Source organism: Neophocaena asiaeorientalis, unplaced genomic scaffold, assembly GCF_003031525.2.
Source record: "Neophocaena asiaeorientalis asiaeorientalis breed wild unplaced genomic scaffold, Neophocaena_asiaeorientalis_V1.1 scaffold14, whole genome shotgun sequence".
NCBI classification, from domain to species: Eukaryota; Metazoa; Chordata; class Mammalia; order Artiodactyla; family Phocoenidae; genus Neophocaena; species Neophocaena asiaeorientalis.
In genome coordinates, this window is record NW_020175192.1 from 3,038,838 (window position 1) to 3,055,909 (window position 17,072).

A 17,072-nucleotide genomic window follows, 5' to 3' on the forward strand; every position below is an offset into this window, starting at 1 on the left:
CAGCTCTACTGTGTTGAGCAGTGTTCTGGGTGCTGGAGATACACAAGGCAGACGTGGTCCTTGACCTCGTGGGTCTTACAAACAAATAAACAAGCAGCACCACCCAGGGGAGCACCCTCATTGGTGTTGCAATACATATATTGCAACACCTCTATATATGCAGGCCTCTCACTGTTGTGGCCTCTCCCGTTGCGGAGCACAGGCCCCGGACGCGCAGGTTCAGCAGCCATAGCTCATGGGCGGAGCCGCTCCGTGGCATGTGGGATCTTCCCGGACCGGGGCACGAACCCGTGTCCCCTGCATCGGCAGGCGGACTCTCAACCACTGCGCCACCAGGGAAGCCCTGGTGTTGCAATACTGAAGCACGTGGGAGGGCAACTGAGCCAGCCCGGGACTCGGCTTCCTGGAGGACATGATGACCAGCTGATTTGGAAGCATGTCAGGGAGTTTGCCCAGTAAACATTCAGGAAGAATGTTCCATTCAGACTGAACACCACGGGCTGTGTCTACTGAGCCCAGAGCACCCGGGAATGTCCATGAAAGCATCTTTCTTTCTTTTTTTTTTGCCCTCGCTGCCAGGCATGTGGGATCTTAGTTCCCGGACCAGGGATTGAACCCGCACCCCCTGTGCTGGGAGCACAGAATCTTAACCACTGGACCGCCAGGGAAGTCCTGAACGCGTCTTTCTTGCTAGGGATATTTCAGTCCTGAGAAAGTTTAAGAAGCTCTGGGGACAATCTAAGCTTTGACAAACTGGCTGGCCTCCTGACCCCACCACTTCCGAGCTGCATGACCGGTACCTGCCCTGAGCCTCATCTATGAAATGGTGATATAACAATGCTAGGAGCGTTGAGCTGTGATGATCCAGTGAAACAGCAGACTGGGTGCCCTACAAAGGTTGGTTGCTACCTCTTTTCCCTGAAATATCTGCCTTTACTTTTAAGTCCCCAAAGTCCATTCTGTAGTGGGTAGAGGGAATCAAGGGAAGAAGCAGAGATGAGAGTCGTCTGAGATAAACTGTTTTGCAGAGGATCTGAATTTCAAGATGTAACATGAGAAAACACTGATCTCTTGTGCCAGAGGAACGAAGTCAAAACATGGGGCTGGGATCCCCCAGGAGCTGTTGCTTGGGGAAATGCAGTAAGTGGTGTTTCTTCTTTCTGCCGTCCTCAGACACCCTCCAAACCCAGGTTGCTTATTTTAATCCTAAACTTGCTCTGGCTTCTTTGGAGGAACTGCAGCTGCGGGGGGAAAAGGAAAAGTTGAAACACTCTCCATCCTGCAGACAGTGGTGGCACTAATCCCCCTGGTCCTGACATTTATGCTCATTTAGGAAACTAGGGATATTGTTTCCTTTGGCAAGGAAATCAGATCACTTGATTTTCTTACTGAGTTGCCTGCAGACTTGCTGTCCCGTAAGAATAATAAGGACAGCTTTGCCCAAATTGCTGGGGAATGCGTTCTCTCTCTGGGGAAGATTAACATTGGCAGGTGTAGAGTTGCCCTGGGGGGGGTGTCGACATCCTGAATTTCCTTTGTTGGCTATCTTTGCAAATCACTTCCCCCTGCTCAGTCTTGGAGTCCTCCTCTAGAAAATGAGAGGTTGGATCAGAAGATGACAAGGATGATGATAAGCCCATAACGGATCTCACATGGCCTTCATAATCACCCTCTGAAGCTGGGGGTCTGGTATCTGTCCCATTGTTCAGATGAAGCAACTGAATTAGAGAACTGAAGAATCACAGGACTCGGATATGGTGTAAACAGGCCTATTGACTCCAAGTGCAAATTCTATTCCAACAGGACCTTTTTAAAGGTTTTCATTTCCAACAGGACCTTATCAAGGCTTTCATTTCCTCCTTGCCAGAACAAAGCAAGAGTAATATATGGGTAGATAAAAAGAATGAAATAAGGCCATTTCCAGCAACATGGATGGACCTAGAGATTACCATACTAAGTGAAGTAAGTCAGAAAGAGGAAGACAAATACCATATGATATCACTTATATGTGGAATCTAAAATATGACACAAATGAACCTATCTGTGAAACAGAAACAGATTCACAGACATAGAGAACAGACTTGTGGTTGCCAAGGGGGAGGGGGGTGGGGGGATGGATTGGGAGTTTGGGATTAGCAGATGAAAAATATTATATATAGGATGGATAAACAACAAAGTCCTACTGTATAGCATAGGGAAATATACTCAATACCCTGTGATAAACCATAGTGGAAAAAGAATGTATATGTGTGTGTGTGTGCGTGTGTGTGTGTGTGTGTGTGTGTGTATAACTGAATCACTTTGCTGTACAGCAGAAATGAACACAACATTGTAAATACTACAATAAAATTCTTTTTTTTTTTTTCGGTACGTGGGCCTCTCACTGTTGTGGCCTCTCCCGTTGCGGAGCACAGGCTCCGGACGCGCAGGCTCAGCGGCCATGGCTCACGGGCCCAGCCGCTCCGCGGCACGTGGGATCCTCCTGGACCGGGGCACGAACCCGCGTCCCCTGCGTCGGCAGGCGGACTCTCAACCACTGCGCCACCAGGGAAGCCCAATAAAATACATTTTTAAAAAAGAATAATATATGGGTAGATAAAGCCTGACTAATTTCCATAATCAAATTTTAGAAATCTACTCTACATTCTTGAGGGGAAAAATATGAATTCTTTAATGTTGGGTACAGGACTGTATGTCTATTAGGCCCAGCTCGTTAACTGAGTTTTACAGATCTTCTATGTCCCTGATGATATTCTTTCTGTCTTCTGGATCATTCAAAGACAAAAAGGTGTTCCTTTTATCCAGAAAGATATTCCACTATGATGGTGGACTTCCTATTTCTCCCTGAAGACTGATCTTTTTAATCGCTTTGTGTATTTTGAGACTAATTTTTTAGGTACATATATTTTAAAAATAATACCTGTCTTAGTCTTCTTGGGCTGGTATAAAAAAATACCATAGACTGGGTGACTTATAAATAACACAAATCTATTTCTCACCGTTCTGGAGGCTGGAAGTCCAAGATCAAGGTGCCAGCAGATTTGATATCTGGTGAGGGCCTGTTTCCTGGTTGACAGGTGTCTGTCTTCTTGCAGTGTCCTCACATAGTAGAAGAGGTGAGGGAGGAGCTCTCTGGGGTCTCTTTTATAATTGCATTCATGAGGGCTCCATCCTCATGACCTAATCACCTCCCAAAGGCCCCACCTCCAAATACCATCACACTGGAAATTAGGTTTCAACATAGGAATTTTGGGGGTGGGGGGGAATTCAAGCCTTCACTCTATAGCAACATCTTAGCAAAGGGAACCTTCTACCATTACGTGGTGGTCCTCTCCCTCACCAACAATGTTAGCTATATTTCCATAGATAATATTGATTATATAGATATACAAATGAATGAATATATATATGGATGAATATAGATGAATCAATCAATATATATATCTACACAATCAGTAGACATAACCAGCTTTCTGGTCTGACAGCAGTGGGTTCTCAAGTTCACCAGACGAAGGACAGCCTCTGATTGTATGTCCCAGCGTGTCATCAGAGATGGCTGGATGTCCTACAGGCTCGGGCTGTCCTACTGCATGGTCAGGCCACTCAAGACGGCTGCTCTCTTGCTCTCTGTACACCCTCTGCTCTACCAGGGCCTGCTTCACTTACACCCCACTCACCTGACTGCCCTTCCTACATACTGACTCCAGGTTGCAGCTAAGGATCAGTCTAGCTTTAGCTCAAAACTCTCCACTATGCTTATCAAAGGGGCGGGAGTGACCGTCTGCTAGTTTCCCTGGTAACCAACCTGACATCAATTCCTCCTTTAATGGGGTACAAAGGTAGTCACCATGTCCTGCCTGCGGTCTGCTGCGCACCATGGGGTATGGGGTGTTGCTCCAGGACCTTGCTTCAGACTGGTAATCTGCCCCATCCATTAAACCCTTGGTGTCTCTGTGGCTGTCTCTGGGCTCCGATCTTGCAACTGGGCAAGTACAGGGCTTGCAGGCCTGCAGGGTACAGCCCAACACCCTGAGAGCCGTCAGGGTCCTCTTATAAGATCTGCTGGGTGGAGTTCTGATTCTTCCCTGGAGTAGCCAGTCCAGCCGGGCTAAGGCGATTGCGTGGTTAGGTGATGAGAGGTCTAAGTACAGAAAAGATGTTCAGACCCTCAGGGTCCGGCTTCCTAGGCAAAATAATCCTGACAAATCCATCAAAAACATATAGTTAAGGCAGCTGTGGCCTTATGTATACTAAATATAACACAGGCCCCTGAATTCAAATCACCGTATTACAGTCAGGTAGCACCGGGCAGCTTTATATCCACCTGAACTATTGAGAACTCAAAGGACTGTCTAGTGACAAAAGAAAGTTTCATTTCACACTGAGATCTAAGCCTCAGGATGGGAACCCTTTTGACAAATGATTAAGCACATACTTAAGTACATTTGTTATACATATTACACATGTACTTTTCTTTTATATCATGTATTACAATTTATAATTATATTTTTATTTTGTATCTATTCACTATCTGTTTCATTTTAACTGTAAGCTCCACCATGTAGGGGCCATGTCTGCGTGCTCACAAATACATTCCCAGTAGCGAACAGAATGCCTGGGATGTAATAGGTGCTCAATGAACGTATATAGAATTGAATGGGCTGGAATTGAACGGCAGTTCAATAATCTGCTAACCTGTCTTCTGAACCTAATCTTTTAATCTCAGGCCCAATGTACACCCTGTGTCTTCTCTTCTACTTTATTGCAGGAGCAGAACTAATGCCAAAACATAGAGCCTTTAGGGCAGTAGATATTGGTTCACAGCAAGAAAGAACATTTTAATATAGCCCTCCAGCCATGCGTTAGACTTCCTCATAAGGAATGTTCGCTTGGGCGGGGGGGGCGGGTAAATTGGGAGATCGGGACTGACATATACACACTACAATATATGAAATAAATAACTAATAAGGAGCTACTGTATAGCACAGGGAACTCAATACTCTGTAATGGCCTATATGGAAAAGAATCTTAAAAAGAGTGTATGTTTGTACATATATATAAAGAATCTTAAAAAGAGTGTATGTTTGTTCATATGTATGTTTGTACATACATAAAAGATTCACTTTGCTGTGCACCTAAAACACAACATTGTAAAGCAACTAGACCCCAATAAAAATTTTTTAAAAAAAGAAAAGGAAGTGCTCTCTGACAGCAGAACTAAGTCAGCTAGGAAGAGAAAATTCTATACGTAGAATTTTCTGAAGCTGCAGCTCTCTCCCCTGGGTTCAAGCAGAGGCTGAGTGTCCACTGGTCAGAGATGCTGTAGGAGAGATTCTGGCTTTGGGTGGGCAGTTGCACTGGGCTTCCTCTTGGATGGCTTCCAGTTCTAACAATCTGTGAGCTGTCCACAGTCCTGCCTCATCTGACCGTACTCCTGAAGACTCTGTAGAGTTTTAGCAGGCAAATTACAGAAAGAAAAAGAAAAGAAAGAGAAGCTAACTCTAGATTGTCTGGATCGAGATAAGATAGGTCGCCTTTGCTGTATGAGTCCTCTGTTGCCGCTACAACAAACTGTGACAAGTGTAGTGTCCTGAAACAACACAGATGTATTGTTATATGGTTCTTCAGAGCAGGGTCTCACTGGGCTCGGATCAAGGTATCCCAGGGCTGCATTCTTTTCTGAAGGTTCCAGGAAGGAATCCACTTCCCTGCCTTTCTGGCTTTTGGAGGCAACACGCAGTACTTAGCTTCTGGTCCCCTCCTCCGTCTACAAAGTTGGCAATGTCACAATTCTCTGACCTTCTGCTGTGGTCACACCTCCCTCTCTGATGATGACCAGGAAAGGTTCTCTGCATTTCAGGACTTGTGTAATTACACAGGGCCACCAGGATGATCCTGATCGCTTCCCCGATCCCCGGATCTTTGACCATATTCACATCTGCAGAGTCCCTTTTGCCACGTAAGGTAACATAGTCACAGGTTCTGGGGATGAGGATTCGGACATTTGCGAGGTCATGATTCTACCCATCACATTGACCAAGCCCAACCTTGTGATAATTTGGAATTTCTTGGGCATCAACAAGGGGCACTAAATCTTCACTTTATAAAATGAAATGCAGTTGACTTTTTTATTATTATTAATTAATTAATTTAGTTTTGCTGTGTTGGGTCTTCGTTTCTGTGCGTGGGCTTTCTCTAGTTGTGGCAAGCGGGGGCCACTCTTCATCGCGGTGCACGGGCCTCTCACTATCGCAGCCTGTCTTGTTGCGGAGCACAGGCTCCAGACGCGCAGGCTCAGTAGTTGTGGCTCACGGGCCCAGTTGCTCCGCGACATGTGGGATCTTCCCGCACTGGGGCTCGAACCCGTGTCCCCTGTATCAGCAGGCAGACTCTCAACCACTGCGCCACCAGGGAAGCCCAACGCATTTGACTTTTACAGAAAGATCTAATTTTTAAATCCTTGTGTATCTTTCAAAATCCAGTTCTCCATTCATCAGAACGGCAAAGGGTTTTTAAAAATATTATTACCTGTAGAGATGATTTGCATTCATGGTGTACAATGACATCATCCAAGGCAGGCCTTGGTTGAAACCAGCCCCTGCCTGGAAGGTTCAGACTTACCTTCTGTCAGTGCCAAGGGATGAGCTGGCCCTGAGTGGCTGCTGAGTCAAGGTAATTAATTAATTAGGTAATTAATGAAATTGGGCTTCAGATGGAGAGCATCCAGTTAATTAAACTCCACAGCATGAGGCATGCTACCATAACTTGTCTTGTAGGGCTCCCCTCTTTGTTTCATTAATTTTGTGTCCTCATCCCTATTCCCATCCCCTCTCCCCATATGCACCTGGTCTGATGTGTTTGATACACATGCTTGGATGTGGATGTGTGTTTTCTCAGCAGCACACCCCCAAGAGAGGGCTTTCCTACTTGCCGCCATATGCGTTTCTGGTGTCCTGAGAGACTGACTGCCAGGTGGTGTCTCAGGATGGTTGTCCCAGTTCCCCTCCTACTCTGAGGAGTGTAAGCTGGTGTTTTCCTTTCATTTGCATTTCTTTGCTTACCAGGGAAATTGAACAGCTCATGTACTTGTTAGTCAACAGAACTGAATTTTCAGGAGAAAATTCAATACTCAGGTCTGTTATCTACCTCTTCTTGTACCTGAAGGAAATGCAGCTTCCAGGGACCTTGCTTTAAAATCTTTTGGCTCATGTGGGAGTATCTTCTGAATCACAGTCCGGGTAAGTGTCTCTTCTCCCTTCACACTCCTCAAGTTCAGGGTTAGTTTTCTTCTTTCACAAATTATCCCCTATTTTGAATTTCTCGGGACAGTGTGGCCCACGGTAGAGTTTTGAATGGACACATTCCATTTGTTAGATTTTGTGATGCTGCCCTTTTTTTTTCTCACCAAGGAACACCTCCAATGCACCCAGGCACATATAACAGCATATGCTGCATGGACAGCAGGGCTGGTGTGTCCTTCCTGCCCACCCGCTCTAGCCTTAACCACAAGGTGTTCCCTCTACCTGCTTCCCTCTTTGCCTCTCCCACCGGGTTAATGGATCACAGCCCTGGAAGCATTCTAAAGGCAACTGGAGAGGGCTTTCAAGCTTCAGTTACTCAGCCCTCACCACCAAAGACAAGGTCTCAATCGTCTGCAGTGGGGTCGGGCACGGGTACTACTTAAATGGGTTGACTACCAAGGGGAGGGGAAGATGAACACACAGGCACTCGCACATCCCCACATCTCACTGCGGACCATTGGATCAGCCTCCAGCGAAGGGAGTCAGCAGAAATCTGCATATCTGTGATTCTGATGCAATCCATTTGTAGGTCTTGGGGTGGGATGATCTTTAAGCCGCCTTTCCTCTGATAGCGCTTTTGTTCTCAAGCAGCTGATGGATTTGCAGCAGTGATCATATCCCACAAACAGCACATCAGTGTACAAGGCTGGAAAAGCTTTTTTTTTTCTGATTTATTAAATAATTTACATGAGAAGTCTTACCAAGACATTTAATGAAAAGACAGCTATAATATGTCTTCTTGAAAACAAATTTAAAACATAAATTAAGGGCTTCCCTGGTGGCGCAGTGGTTGAGAGTCTGCCTGCTGATGCAGGGGACACGGGTTCGTGCCCCGGTCCGGGAGGATCCCACATGCCGCGGAGCGGCTGGGCCCGTGAGCCATGGCCTCTGAGCCTGCGCGTCCGGAGCCTGTGCTCTGCAGCGGGAGAGGCCACAACAGTGAGAGGCCCACGTACTGCAAAAAAATAAACAAAAACAAAAACAAAACCCATAAATTAAAGCTAGTTCTTAATTTAGTATTTTTTTAATTGAAGTATAGTTGATTTACAATATTGTGTTAGTTTCATGTGTACAGCAAAGAGATTCAGTTATACATTTACATGTATATATTTTTCCAATTTTTCTCCATCCCAGGTTATTACAAGATATTGAATATAGTTCTTTGTGCTTAATTTATATTTGAATATTTAAAATCAGAACTGACCCGTAGAGGTGAATGGATACATGTACATGTGTGGCTGAGTCCCTTTGCTGGGCACCTGATACTATCACGACATTGTTAATCGACTATCCTCCAACATAAAATAAAAAGTTAAAAAATAATGAATAAAATTATTAGCTTTATATGTTTTTAAAAAAAAAGAACTGACCCATCGATTCATTACAGGTAGAAGAGAACTATATAGATAGTTAAATACACATGGAACTAATAGAGTTTCTTCTAAGAGCCAAGCGAGGATCTCTTGATGCCAGTAAAGCACCCCTCCCCCACCCCTACAAGGAGCCCAGGCCGTCCTGGAGGGGGTCGCACTGACCCATGTCCCGTTGCCTCCAGTCTCCATTTCCCAGAGCTACTGATGGTCAGACTGAGGCTGGGGTATTTCTCACTGGACCTGAACCCCGATAGAGTGGTACATTTTTCTTTATGTTCCGGGAGAACATGCAGTATATCAAGGTTGCTTTCAGGCTTATATCGGTGAAACTCCAACATGGAAGAACGTCTCAATCTCTTTACCTCCTGCTCTTTCTTCTTTCAAGAGCATCCAAGTTGGAAGACGTTTTTGGGGAGAATAGATAGGGGCCCACCCCCTACCCCTCCATCTACCTCCCCCACGTGTGGGTGCCGGCAGTGCTTCACTGGACTGCATTGGAAGGTTGGAGAGTCTTGTCTGGCTGAGATGCCCTCAACACATCTGGCCACAAAATCAGAAACTCGGGGGGCCCAAGGGAATCGTTGTAGAAATGAGAGTTTACAAAGTACAGTGATTTAAATCTGAAATTGTTATGTTTGTCTGAATTGTTATGTTTGCGAGTATCTACATTGGATGGTAACTCCTCGAACCGGGCCTTGTTGGTCTTTTTGTCACTGTATCTCCAGGGTCTGATCTAGGGCCAGGCTCATGGTAACCATGGTGACCAATGTGTGTTCAGCGCTTCACCAGGTGCCGGGCACTGTGGTAAGCGCTTTATGTGTAGTCCTCCGGCCAACTCAGGGAAGGGGGTGTTGTTATTCTTCCTCTTTTACAGCTGGCACAGAAAGGTTTAGTAACTTGCCCAAAGTCACACAGCCCATAAGTATAGCCAGGATTCAAATCAGGCATGGCTGGAAATACTACACAACAGGACCCCTCAGTGGTGGACACTGAATCCTTACTTGTTGAATGAATGAATGAGTGACTGAATGAATGAACAATGACCATTTTGTCGGAGAGCAGAGGTAGAGAAGGGAGGGAAGAAATAAGGAGGTTGAAAAGATATTCTACACATCTGAATGTTGGGACTGAGCTCTAATTCTGTGTGACCAGGGACCTCTCGTATCTGTGCACTCAAGAGTCCTCCCGCTGGGCTTCCCTGGCGGCGCAGTGGTTGAGAGTCCGCCTGCCGATGCAGGGGACACGGGTTCGTGCCCCGGTCTGGGAAGATCCCACATGCCGTGGAGCGGCTGGGCCCGTGAGCCATGGCCGCTGAGCCTGCGCATCCGGAGCCTGTGCTCCGCAACGGGAGAGGCCGCAACAGTGAGAGGCCCGCGTAACAAAAACAAAAAAAAAGAGTCCTTCTGCTGAGAACAGACCTGCCAACTACGTTTTGCCAGATTCAGTCTGGCTGATGGACCTAGAGAAGAGGCCCAGGTTCTCCAATGCTGTCAACAGAGTTTGACAATATATTAGTTTAATGTATAAATACACAAAATGCTTTTCTACTTGTTGAGGAAAGGAAGCTAGACGGCTGAGAATACCCTCTAGGGATTTGATGCTATCGTGTCCAGATCTTACAAAGGAACTGTTATGGGTTGAATTGTGTCCTCCTAAAGACATGCTGAAAAAAAAACGGGTGCTTATGAATATGACCATATTTGGAAGTAGAGTATTTGCAGATGCGGTCAACTTAAGATGAGGGGGCCCTACTCTAATGGGATGGTGTCCTTGTAAGATGAAGATGGGAGAGACACACAGAGAGCGAAGATGCCATGGCACACGGAAGCAGAGGGTGGAATTTTGCTGCCACAGCCAAGGAATGCCTGGGGTCCCTTGGGAAGCTGGGAGAGGCAAGGAAGTAGCCACCCCCCAGAGACTTTAGCGAGAATGAGTCCCTGCTGGCACCTTGGTTTCTGACTTCCAGGCTCTAGAACTAAGAGAATAAATTCTGTTGCTGTAAACCACCCAGTTTGTGATACCTCCTTACAGCAGTCCCAGGAAACAAAGAACAAGACTTAATATTATTTTTCATTTCTGTGTGACTAGGATGCAAATGTCAATTTCACCTCTCACTCCCTGTGTTACTCCCCCCACCCACCAATTTGCTCCAAGGGATGTACACAAGGTCAGAAGTGCCATACCTGTCTACACCATCCTGAACTAGACAGTATTGGCCATTTAGTTTGAAATCCTTGGAGGGACTGCCCTGTGTCCAAATCTGACTCTATCCTGGCTCTCTGCGTGAGTTTACTTGTCAAAAACTCAAAATGGGAAGATAGGAATAGTGGCTTTTGTGGCGTACTTCCTACATGCAGGCTTTACAAGAATTTTCTCTAATCCTCACCACTGTCCAGGAAGTTACTTACGTGAACACAAATATCAAAGAAACCAATTGGGGGAAAGAGTCTGACCCGGGAGACCGGCCATGTTCTGACTGGCTCTGAGGCTGGCATGCATACCATGCTGTTGCTTTGGGGACATGGAGAAGGGGGAGAATGGGCAGGGCTCAGACAGGGAAGTGTTTTGTTTCCACCACCGTGGTATGCTGGATCCAGCTCATTACTGGGTCGCCAGATCTGACTGTTAAATTTTCAGTAATATTCCATTGTATATATGTACCACATCTTCTTTATCCATTCATTCGTTGATGGACACTTAGATGGTTTCCATGTCTTGGCTATTGTAAATAGTGCTGCTATGAACCTTGGGGTGCGTGTATCTTTTTGAAATAGAGTTTCTGTCTTTTCCAGATATGTGCTCAAGAGTGGGTTTGCTGGATCATATGGTAGTTCTATTTTTAATTTTTTAAGGCACTTTCATAATGCTCTCCATAGTGGCTGCACAAATTTACATTCCCACGAACAGTGCAGGAGGCTCCCTTTTCTCCACACCCTCTGCAGCATTTGTTATTTGTAGGCTTTTTAATGATGGCCATTCTGAGCAGTGTGAGGTGATACCTCATTATAGTTTTGATTTGCATTTCTGTAATAATTAGCGATGTTGAGCATCTTTTCATGTGCCTGTTGGCCACCTGGATGTCTTTATTATGTTGTCTCTTATATGCGGAATCTAAAACAATGATACAAATGAACTTATTTATAAAACAGAAACAGACTTGCAGACATAGAAAACAAACTTACGGTTACCAAAGTGGAAAGGGAAAGGTAAATTAGGAGTTTGAGATTAACAGATACACACTACTATATATAAAAGATAAACAGGGCTTCCCTGGTGGCGCAGTGGTTGAGAGTCCACCTGCCGATGCAAGGGACGCAGGTTCGTGCCCCGGTCCGGGAAGATCCCACATGCCGCGGAGCGGCTGGGCCCGTGAGCCATGGCCGCTGAGCCTGCGCATCCGGAGCCTGTGCTCCGCAACGGGAGAGGCCACAGCAGTGAGAGGCCCGCTTACCGCAAAAAAAAAAAAAATTAGATAAACAACAAGAATTCACTGTATAGCACAGGGAACTATATTCAATATCTTGTAATAACCTATAATGGAAAAGAATCTGAAAAGAAAAAGATATATATACTGAATCGTTATGTTGCACACCTGAAATTAATACAATATTGTAAATCAACTATACTTCAATAAAGAAAAAAGGAAAAAAACATAAAAATTTTTAGGGCTTTTGCAGGGAGATTGACGTCATGCTGGTAGTTTGAAATTGGTCACGATAGGAGCATTTACACACACAGAAACTGGCAAGTGCTACAAATCAGAGAGAGAGAGAGAGAGGGACAGGGAGAGAGAGAGAAAGAAAGCTAAGAGAAGGCACCCCTAAGGCCTTTAGACCCATGCTGGCTGAAAAGGGCTGATGTGGTCTAGGCAGTGTCTTGAAGTATTGGGGTCGTAACAAAAACTGCCCACTTTCTATGGGTTTAGGGAGGGCCAGTCCCTCCCCGGGAGGTTGAAAGCATTCACAGAGGACCTTCTCAGTGAGTGGAGACACAACATCGTCAGAGCTGCCCGTCTCTCACCCTGAGACCACAGCTACATGACAGGGAAAGAAGCTGATATCTGAACTAGTTCCATGGATGCTCTGGGCTCAGTTGTTATCTGTAAAAAACGGGATAACAGCCAGTGATTCCCGTCTCCCCCATTGTAAGTTTCCCATGGGACTTTGGAAACTCCCCACGTCCACCCCAAATCTACTCTGGCTGCCCCTTCCCGAGGCACCCTGCTCATGACTCCCCCTTCTCCGCGTCTGGACCCTCAGCCGCCATGTCTGTGCTCGGTGGTCCTGCCCTGACATGGCTAACTGATCCAGCTGCGGCCAAGATGCTAGCTGCCCGGTTTCATCTCTGTCTCCCGGAGATTTGGAATTTTGAGCTTAGATACCCTGATATCAGGAGTTGATGGTAATAATTTGGACCGATGGCAGCATCCAGAGCTGTGTTGCCCAATTCAGTAGCCCTACGAGGCTACGGAGCATGTGTGCAAATTGAGATGGGCCGTGAGTGTAAAGCACACGCTGGATTTCAAAGACTTGATATGAGAAAAAAAGGATTTAAAATATCTCATTTAAGCGAGGGTGGGAGGGAGACGCAAGAGGGAGGAGATATGGGGATATATATACACACATCGCTGATTCACTTTGTTACACAGAAGAAACTAACACATCATTGTAAAGCAATTACAGTCCAATAAAGATGTTTAAAAAATTAAGCAAATAAAAGATCTCATTCATAATTCTTTGAATTATATGTTGAAATGATCATATTTTGGGTCTATTAAGTTAAATAAAATATATTATTGAAATGAATTCCTTCTGTCTGCTATTATTTTTTGTAATGTGGCTACTAGAAAATTTGAAATGACATATGTGGTTGGAATTTTATTTCCTTTGGACAAAACTGCTCTAGAGAAATGTTTCTTGAAGGCCCTGGGGCTGAGTGGCTCCTAGCTTCCACAGGCCTGGGCTATACATTATTCAGCTGTCTTTTCTTCTCGGGCCAGCCCAGGTCTCTTCCATCCTGTTCTCTTTCTGATTTACCCTAGCCAGAGTAGTTTGAATTATTTGCAACCCAAGGGACATTCACTGATAAACCGATGGAACCAAAGCTTCCTTAGGGTGTGTACAGATGATTCTGCAGCTCTGCCAGAGAACACTCTCAATGCTCCCAATGGGTCACGTTCATGGTCTGAAATGATGAAATCACCTGGACCACATTATTCCTGTCCCCAGACCCTGACTCTGCCTCTGTCTTGTGGGACCTTCAGCTCTGGCCACGGGAACCAGATTTGGATTATGAGATTCTGCTGGTCAAGAAGGACACCTGGGGTCCCAAGGTGTCTGGGTCAAGCTGAGGCTGTGCTTAGGAGCTGGATTCTGTCAGTAGAGCCTGGAGTTTAGAATAATAACAGTTTTGTTGCTCTCTCCCCGAATCTATTGGGAATCAAGTTTTGAAACGATCCATTTCACGAAGCCCACACGATGGTTTCTCCCTTCCCTACTCCCCCTTTCTCATCTGGCGAGTCAGCCCACCCTGATGCATGGTGATTTGGGGCGTTTTGTGACTCCCACCCAGCCGGGGAACTCTTGCTTTGGAATTGTGGCTTTCCTAAGACATTTCAGTTGTTCCAAGGTGTGAGGTGAAACTCCCACAAAAACCTGTCAAGAGCTGGCTTTGGGCTGGAATGCTCAACGTTAACTCACGGGGAGAGCTCGCATCATACGCCAGATTCCAAGTAATTATTCCTTTAGGAACTGCCTGCTCCAAGCACTTTAATGAAAAATGATAGAAAGAGCTGTTGACCTTTGAGACATTCAACTCCACCGGGCAGCTGGGCATCGGCAGTGGATCCGGCCAGGGAAGATTACGTCTGCCCCACCATGGAGACACTGCAACAGTTTATCTTCCAAATAAGCACAGAAAATGTGTTTAATGAATCCCCAAAGCATGGTACGTGCAGATGGGGTTGAAAACTGCCTTGGGCAATTTTTCATCCTCATCGTAACGGGAATCCCTTGGAAACAAGTTTGAGAGAGTGTGTAAATTTAACTTGTTCCATTTAAAACATTCTTGGGAAGACTAGGCATGAGATGATGAATGAAGACATTGCAAAGGTAATCATTTGAGAGAGAAACCCTTATTAAAATAAAACAGATGAGCTGTATATGCCATATTCATAGGAGATATACGTTTTAATAAAATGAAATAAGCTTCCAATGTGTTCCATATGGCTCTGTGTTGAGTGGAAGACAAATGTGGGTAAGACGTGGCCCCTACCCTCCAGGAGCTTGGAATCGAGTTGGTTTATTGAGACAACACTTAGACAGAGAAGCTGTATCATAGTGAGAGAGTCTCAGTTGGGGAAGAAGAAGCGCCTGACTGTTGAAGGGGGATGGAGTGAAAAAGAAACATCAGAGGGGGGTGGAGTGTGCAGGAGGAGAGAAATCAGGTTCCAGTACGTTTGGGCTGTTGTCATCAATGTTTCAGAGGCAGTTAATAGCTAAATTCCCAACTTCTGTCTCTCGTCCCATTGCTTCTCCACCTCCTCTGTTCTCAGAGGTAAGGACCACGTGGGGATTGGAGTCTATGTTCTCAAGTGAATCGTTATAAGTTTAAATGAAGAGCTAAAGCAAATGTGGCAAAATGTGAACTTTTAATAAATCTGGACAGTGGGTATTCGGTTCTATCACTTTTCTGTACTTTACTGTGTCCTCGAAATGTTTCATAATTTAAGAGATTGTAAATGAATTGTATGTACAATGTGTAACTAATAAAATGGAGACCCAAGAAAGAAAAGAAGAAGGAAAGAAAAAAAGAAGGAAGGGAAGGAAGAAAGAAGAAAGGAACAAATTTACAAAAGAGAGAAAGAAAGAAAAGAAGAAAGGAAAGAAAGAAAGAAAAGAAAAGAAACTAAGATTTATGAGAAGCCGTAGAGCTGTAAGGTCACTGTGCGTGGAGAGAGTCAGGAAAGAGTCAGAAAGGTATCTTCTTGCCAAGAAGATGAAGTACAACTGGGGTCCTGAAAAAATGGAGAAGAGGGAGGATAAACAGAGCGGGAGGAACCCTGCTAAAGAACAGTCTTATCTGTAAAATGAGGAGTTAGACTTCATAAACTCTGAGCTCTCATTCAAATCCGACCGCTGATGTTATGTTCGTTGACTCGGTCCACAAGCAGTGTTTGGACACCTGCCATAATGCTAGACACTGCGGGGACTCCTGGATGGGACATGGCAGGGTGGCTGTCCTCCCCAAATCCCCATCTCCATTTTCCTCATTCATCATCCTTATCTAACAGTCTGTATCAAGTCTTATTTATCCTCCTTTTAGATGGAAACTCCTTCTCATATTTCTCAGTATCCCCCTTAGGGTCAAGACAGGACTATATGTAATAGATAAGTGGATACTCGTTAACTACTCACTGAATGTTTAACTTATTCATTTAAATAGTAACGGAGAGGCTATTATGTCCTAAAGCACAACTGGGAATACTCTGGAGATGCAAAGTTAAAATAATCTCCACTTCTAAGGAGCTTTCAGTCTGGTAGGGGAGATAAATTGGTAGAACTCGATTTCTGCAAAGGAGGAAGCACTAGGAACCAGAAGAATCGTGGAGAAAGGGTTACATGGGTCAATTATTACATAGAGTGACATATACACATCCAAACTTCCGGTTTCTGTCAGAAGTATATTCAGTATTCTGATTTATATAACAGACATGCTACTTTTGGTGGACGGAAGGCTTAAAAATACCAGGTACCCTTCTTGTTAAATGGTGACATGTTTCTCACCTCCCCCTTCTTCCTATGCCTCCATCACATATTATTTAAACTTACTTTTTAACCCCAGAAGAAACAGAAATAAAAACGGACATCACCGAGTTAATCCTTTTTAGGTTACTCTATGTGGTACATTTGTTGAAATTTCAGATTAGGACAGAACTAAACGTTTTTCAAGTTCAACATGGTAGTAACTTACTCCCAGCAAGCCAAACACTGAATTCAGATCCAATCCTCAGGCACTTAAGAATGTGTCTTCTAACAGTGACAACAGCATTCTAAAAACTGAACACAGGTCTGCTCTAAGAGGTGTCCCTGCCCGGACAGGCTCCCTTGGTCGGAGTGACGGGCAAAGCAATGCTGAGCTAAGCTCATGTCCCGTGACCTTTCTGTCATGGCAACCTCCGGCTTTGGAGCCTTACACAGGATGCCAATGTAGGTCAATTGGTGTCAGAATGATAATAATGATAGTAGCAATAATAGGCAACATTAATTTGGAGTGCTTATGTTATCAAATGCAAGTTCATGTGCCTGATGTGCAGTGAGGCCAAACATTACCGAAACGTTGGAGTTTGGAGCAGAGAAACGTTTATTGCACGGCCACATGAGGAGAAAGAGTGGCTCGT